We start from the raw sequence: 8,015 nt of genomic DNA, 5'->3' as shown, positions 1-8,015 counted from the left end.
ACGCCCAGTAGGGGGGGGGGCGCCCTCCTATCTCATGGCCTCCTCGAGACTCTTTTGACGTGAACTCCAAGTCTCCTGGGTGATAATCTTCCAAAAAATCACGATGCTGAAGGTTTCATTCTGTTTGGACTCCGTTTGATATTCCTTTTCTTCGAAATACTGAAACAGGCAATAAAACAACAATATGGGCTGGGCCTCCGGTTAATAGGTTAGTCCAAAAAGTAATATAAAAGTTTATAATAAAGCCCATAATCATTCAAAACAGGTAATATAATAGCATGGAACAATAAAAAATTATAGATACGTTGGAGACGTATCAGCACGCCCTAGGGGGTGGGCGTGCCCTGGACCGTCGTGGCCAGGTGCTTGACCCCCCCTGTTGTGTTCTCAGTGCCAAATATTCTCAAATATTCTATAAAAAATCATATTTCATTTCAGGGCATTTGGAGAACTTTTATTTTCGGGGTATTTTTCATTGCATGGATAATTCAGAAAACAGACAGAAAATACTATTTTTGCTTTATTTAATCTAAATAACAGAAAGTAAAAAGAGGGTACAGAAGGTTGTGCCTTCTAACTTCAACCATCTCATGCTCATCAAAAGGAATCCACTAACAAGGGTGATCAAGTCTTGTTAACGAACTCATTCCAAATAACATGGAACCGGAGAAATTTCGAATAACACTAGGTTACCTCAACGGCGTTATGTACATCCCCAATAATAAGAATATCATATTTCTTCTTGACAGTAGGAAGAGCAAATTCAAAACCTCCAATAATAATTGATGGAATTTTTCCAATAGAATTGATATTGTGAACTTGAGGTTGTTTCCTCGGAAAGTGTACTGTTTGCTCATTACCATTAACATGAAAAGTGACATTGCCTTTCTTGCAATCAATAACAGCCCCTGCAGTAATCAAAAAGGGTCTACCAAGGATAATCTACATGCTATCATCCTTGGGAATATCAAGAATAACAAAGTCCGTTAAGATAGTAAAGTTTGCAACCACAACAGGCACATCCTCACAAATACCGATAGGTATAGAGGTTGATTTATTGGCCATTTGCAAATATATTTCAGTAGGTGTTAACTTATTCAATTCAAGTCTATGATATAAAGAGAGAGGCATAACACTAACACCGGCTTCAAGATCACATAAAGCAGTTTTAACATAGTTTCTTTTAATGGAGCCTGGTATAGTTGGTACTCCTAGATCTCCAAGTTTCTTTGGTATTCCACCCTTAAAAATATAATTAGCAAGCATGGTGGAAATTTCAGCTTCCGGTATCTTTCTTTTATTTGTAACAATATCTTTCATGTACTTAGCATAAGGATTCACTTTAAGCACACTAGTCAAACGCATACGCAAAAAGATAGGTCTAATCATTTCAGCAAAGCACTCAAAATCCTCATCATCCTTTTTCTTGGATGGCTTAGGAGGAAAAGGCATGGGTTTCTGAACCCATGGTTCTCTTTCTTTACCGTGCTTCCTAGCAACGAAGTCTCTCTTATCATAACCTTGATTCTTTGATTGTGGGTTATCAAGATCAACAGCAGGTTTAATCTCTACATCATTATTATTGCTAGGTTGAGCATCAACATGAACATTATCATTAACATTATCACTAGGTTCATGTTCATCACCAGATTGTGTTTCAGCATCAAAAATAGAAATATCATTGGGATTCTCAGGTGTGTCTACAACAGGTTCACTAGAAGCATGCAAAGTCCTATCATTTTTCTTTTTCTTCCTCTTAGAAGGACTAGGTGTATCTACATTATTTATCTGAGAATCTTGCTCAATTCTCTTAGGGTGGCCCTTAGGATATAAAGGTTCCTGAGTCATTTTACCCCCTCTAGTTGCTACTCTAACAGCAAAGTCATGTTTATTATTATTCAATTCATTGAGCAAATCATTTTGAGCTTTAAGCACTTGTTCTACTTGTGTGGTAACCATAGAAGCATGTTTACTAATGAGTTTAAGTTCACCTTTAACTCTAGACATATAATCACTCAAGTGTCCAATCATATAAGCATTACTTTTCAATTGTCTACCAACATAAGCATTGAAATTTTCTTGTTTAGCCATAAAGTCATCAAATTCATCCAAGCATTGGCTAGCAAACTTAGTAGACATGATTTCAACTTGATCATATCTATAGAGAGAATTTACCTTTACTACCTGTGTCGGGTTATCAAGACCATGTATTTCTCCAATAGGTGGTATATTAAGGCCATGTATTTCTTCAACAGGAGGTAAATCCTTAACATCTTCAGCTTTAATACCATTCTCTTTTGTAGATTTCTTTGCCTCTTGCATATCTTCAGGACTGAGAAATAGAACACCTCTTTTCTTCGGAGTTGGCTTAGGAGTTGGTTCAAGAAGTGTCCAATTGTTTTCATTAATCAACATATTATTCAATAAAAATTCAGCTTCATCGACAGTTCTTTCCCTGAAAACACAACCAACACAACTATCCAGGTGGTCTCTGGAAGCATCGGTTAGTCCATTATAAAAGAGATCAAGTATTTCATTTTTCTTGAGAGGATGATCAGGCAAAGCATTAAGTAATTGGAGAAGCCTCCCGCAAGCTTTTGGGAGACTCTCTTCTTCAATTTGCACAAAATTGTATATTTCCCTTAAGGCGGCTTGTTTCTTATGAGGAGGGAAATATTTAGCAGAGAAGTAATAAATCATATCCTAGGGACTATGCACACAACCAGGATCAAGAGAATTAAACCAAGTTTTAGCATCACCCTTTAATGAGAACGGAAATAACTTAAGGATATAGTAGTAACGAGTTTTCTCATCATTAGTGAATAGGGTGGCTATATCATTCAATTTAGTAAGATGTGCCATAACAATTTCAGATTCATAGCCATAAAAAGGATCAGATTCAACCAAAGTAATTATTTCAGGATCGACAGAGAAATCATAATCCTTATCAGTAACACAGATAGGTGAAGTAGCAAAAGCAGGGTCCTATTTCATTCTAGCATTCAGAGACTTTTCTTTCAACTTAGCTAATAACATCTTAAGATCAGAACTATCATTGCAAGCAAGAAAATCTCTAGCAGTTTCTTCATCCATAACATAACCCTTAGGCACAACAGGCAATTCATATCTAGGGGGAGAATCTTCATCATCACTCTCATCAATATTATCAGTTTCAATAGTTTCATTCTCTCTAGCCCTAGCAAGTTGTTCATCAAGAAATTCACCTAATGGCATAGTAGTATCAAGCATAGAAGTAGTTTCATCATACATATCATGCGTAACAGAAGTGGAATCATCAATAACATGCGACATATCATAATTAATAGCAGAAGCAGGTTTAGGTGTCGCAAGCTTACTCAAAATAGAAGGAGAATCAAGTGCAGAGCTAGATGGCAGTTCCTTACCTCCCCTTGTAGTCGAGGGAAAACTCTTAGTTCTTTCGTCTTTCAAGTTGCTCATAGTGATCAGCAGATATAAATCCCAAGTGACTTAAAGAATAGGAGCTATGCTCCCCAGCAACGGCGCCAGAAAATAGTCTTGATAACCCACAAGTATAGGGGATCGCAACAGTTTTCGAGGGTAGAGTATTCAACCCAAATTTATTGATTCGACACAAGGCAAGCCAAAGAATATTCTCAAGTAATAGCAGTTGAGTAGTCAATTCAACCACACATGCATAACTTAATATCTGCAGCAAAGTATTTAGTAGCAAAGTAGTATGGAAGTAACAGTAACAGTGGAAAAAGTAACAGTAGCAGTTTTGTAGTAATTGTAACAGTGGCAATGGTAAAGTAACTAAGCAAAGATAAATATGTGAAAAGTTCGTAGGCATTGGATCAGTGATGGATAATTATGTCGGATGCGATTCCTCATGTAATGGTTATAACATAGGGTGACACAAAACTAGCTCCAGTTCATCAATATAATGTAGGCATGCATTCTGAATATAGTCATACGTGCTTATGGAAAAGAACTTGCATGACATCTTTTGTCCTACCCTCCCATGGCAGCGGGGTCCTAATAGAAACTAAGGGATATTAAGGCCTCCTTTTAATAGAGTATCGGACCAAAGCATTAACACTTAGTGAATACATGAACTCCTCAAACTACGGTCATCACCGGTCAGTATCCCGATTATTGTCACTTCGGGGTTAACGGATCATAACACATAATAGGTGACTATAGACTTGCAAGATAGGATCAAGAACTCACATATATTCATGAAAACATAATAGGTTCGGATCAGAAATCATGGCACTCGGGCCCTAGTGACAAGCATTAAGCATAGCAAAGTCATAGCAATATCAATCTCAGAACATAGTGGATACTAGGGATCAAACCCTAACAATTACATGGTTAATCTCATCCAACCCATCACTGTCCAGCAAGTCTACAATGGAATTACTCACGCATGGCGGTGAGCATCATGAAATTGGTGATGGAGGATGGTTGATGATGACGATGGCGACTGATCCCCTCTCCGGAGCCCCGAACGGACTCCAGATCAGCCCTCCCGAGAGAGTTTAAGGCTTGGCGGCGGCTCCGTATCGTAAAATGCGATGAATCCTTCTCTCTGATTTTTTTGTCCTTGAACGTGAATATATGGAGTTGGAGTTGACGTCGGTGGAGCATCAGAGGGCCCAAGAGGCCGGGGGGCGCCCTAGGGGGGGAGGCGCCCCCACCCTCATGGACAGTGTGTGGGCCCCTGATGTTGATTCTTTCGCCAATATTTTTTATTAATTCCAAAATTTTGCTCCGTAGATTTTCAGGTCATTCCGAGAACTTTTATTTCTGCACAAAAATAACACCATGGCAGTTCTGCTGAAAACAGCGTTAGTCTGAGTTAGTTCCATTCAAATCATGTATGTTAGAGTCCAAAACAAGGGAAAAAGTGTTTGGAAAAGTAGACACGACGGAGACGTATCAGAAGGGTCTGTGGACCTTCCGGATTGAACTCCCACATATGGAGAGGACGCCGTTGGCACGGAAGGATCCGGCGAATTAGCATTACTTGGATTACATTGGTGACACTGGTGTCCTTTTTAATGAGGCTCTGAATGCGACTTTGCAACATCTGCACTTCATCAGTAGATCCCAAGTCCAGCCCCTTGTTAATCCACGATGCAAGCTGTAAAGGAGGGACGGATCGAAACGCGGGTGTAGCTGCCCACTTTTTACCACGGGGTTCGGTAATGTAAAACCACTCCCGTTGCCATAAGTCAGAAGATTCTGCGAAGGAGCCCTTTGGCCAAGGAGAAGTGGTAAGTTTTCTTATTGAAGTGCCTCCGCACTCCGCTTGTTTCCCGTTGATTACCTTCGGATTCACGATAAAGGTTTTAAGCCATAAGCCAAAGTGTGGGGAATTCCAGAGGAAGGCCTCGCACGTGATGATGAACGCCGAGATATGAAGGAAGGAGTCTGGAGCTAGATCATGGAAATTCAGCCCGTAATAAAACATAAGCCCTCGAACAAAGGGATGGAGAGAAAACCCAAGCCCTCGGAGGAAGTGAGAGATGAACACAACCCTCTCACTGGATTTGGGAGTGGGAATAACCTGCCCTTGAGCAGGAAGCCTGTGGAGGATTTCTGCAGTCAGGTATCTTGCCTCCCTGAGCATTGAGATATCCTCCTCTGTGATAGAAGAGGCCATCCACCAGCCTTGAAGGCTGGGTCCGGACATGGCTGGAGGCTCGAAGCGACTGGATTGGCCCTTGAGTGTTGGAACTTGAGGTGGGAGGTGGAGGAAAGAATTAGCATGGAAGAAAAAGGACAAGCCTTAGCCCCTTTATAAAGGCGACGAATATCAAGCGTCCCCTCCGTGGTCGTAAAACATGCCTATTCCCAAGGAATCATGCCAACAGAACGGTTGGTTTACCCATGCCCGTGTTAATGAAAATCCCGCAATAAGGGGACACGATCTCTGCTTTGACAAGACGTGCCAATAAAAATCGCCTCCCGAAACATGGAGTGACACGCTAGAAAACGATTCAAAATAATGGCCGGGTGATGACGTAATGTCGTGCTACCAAAATTGTCAGCGGATTGGACTCGTGAAATATTATACTCTCTACGGTTGTGTGTGGAACCTGTTTTGCAGAGCCGGACATGATTATTGTGTTCGAGATCTACTTTGAAGTATTCGGAGAAGGAACCCGCCTTGCAATGCCAAAGACAATCTGCGCGCCGAACTCATCGTCATTGAAGCCTGGTTCGGGGGCTACTGAGGGAGTCCTGGACTAAGGGGGTCCTCGGACAGCTGGACTCTATACTTTTTCCGGACTGTTGGGCTATGAAGATACAAGATAGAAGACTTCTTCCCGTGTCCGGATGGGACTCTCCTTTGCGTGTAAGGCAAGCTTGGTGATTTGTATATGTAGATTCCTTTCTCTGTAACCGACTTTGTGTAACCCTAGCCCCCTCCGATGTCTATATAAACTGGAGGGTTTAGTCCGTAGGACGATGATCATAATCTCCTAGGTTAGGCTTCTAGGGTTTAGCCATTACGATCATGTGGTAGATCAACTCTTGTAATACTCATATAAGATCAATCAAGAAGGAAGTAGGGTATTACCTCCATAGAGAGGGCCCGAACCTGGGTAAACATTGTGTCCCCCGCCTCCTGTTACCATTAGCCTTAGACGCACAGTTCGGGACCCCCTACCCGAGATCCACCGGTTTTGACACTGACACACATCCTCACAAATACCGATAGGTATAGCAGTTGATTTATCGGCCATTTGCAAAGATATTTCAGTAGGTGTCAACTTATTCAAATCAAGTCTACGATATATAGAGAGAGGCATAACACTAACATCGTCTCCAAGATCACATAAAACAGTTTTAACATAGTTTCTTTTAATGGAGCATGGTATAGTTGGTACTCCGGGATCTCCTAATTTCTCTGGTATTCCACCCTTAAAGGTATAATTAGAAAGCATGGTGGAAATTTCAGCTTCAGGTATCTTCCTTTTATTTGTACCAATATCTTTCATATACTTTGCATAAGGATTCATTTTAAGCATATCAGTCAAACGCATACACAAAAAGATAGGTCTAATCATTTCAGCAAAGCGGTCAAAATCCTCATCATCCTTTTTCTTGGATGGCTTAGGAGGAAAAGGAATGGGTTTCCGAACCCATGTTTCTCTTTCTTTATTGTGCTTTCTAGCAACAAAGTCTCTCTTATCATAACGTTGATTCTTTGATTGTGGGTTATCAAGATCAACAGCAGGTTCAATTTCTACATCATTATTATTACTAGGTTGAGCATCAACATGAACATCATCATTAACATTATCACTAGGTTTGTGTTCATTACTAGATTGTGTTTCAAGATTAGAAATAGAAATATCATTGGGATTCTTAGCTGTGTCTATAGCAGGTTCTTTAGAAGCATGCAAAGTCCTATCATTTTTCTTTTTCTTTTTCTTTTTCTTAAAAGGACTAGATGCATCAACATTAGTTCTCTGAGAATCTTGCTCAACTCTCTTAGGATGGCCCTTAGGATATAAAGGTTCCTAAGTCATTCTACCACCTCTAGTCATAACTCTAACAGCATTATCATTTTTCTTATTGTTTAATTCATTGATCAAATCATATTGTGCTTTAAGCACTTGTTCTACTTGAGTGGTAACCATGGATGCATGTTTACTAATAAGTTTAAGGTCACCTTTAACTCTAGACATATAATCACTCAAGTGTTCAATCATATAAGCATTACGTTTCAATTGTCTACCAACATAAGCATTGAAGTTTTCTTGTTTAACAATAAAATTATCAAACTCATCCACGCATTGGCTAGTAGACTTATAGCGAGGGATATCACCTTCATCAAATCTATAGAGAGAATTTACCTTTACTACCTATGTCGGGTTATCAAGACCATGTATTTGTTTAATATGTGGTAAATACTTAATATCTTCAGCTTTAATACCTTTTTCTTTCATAGATTTCTTCGCCTCTTGCATATCTTCAGAACTGAGAAATAGAATACCCCTTTTTCGGAGTTGGCTTAG

This window comes from Triticum dicoccoides, chromosome 6B (genome assembly GCF_002162155.2).
Source record: "Triticum dicoccoides isolate Atlit2015 ecotype Zavitan chromosome 6B, WEW_v2.0, whole genome shotgun sequence".
NCBI lineage: Eukaryota > Viridiplantae > Streptophyta > Magnoliopsida > Poales > Poaceae > Triticum > Triticum dicoccoides.
This window is presented reverse-complemented; position numbering follows the sequence as displayed.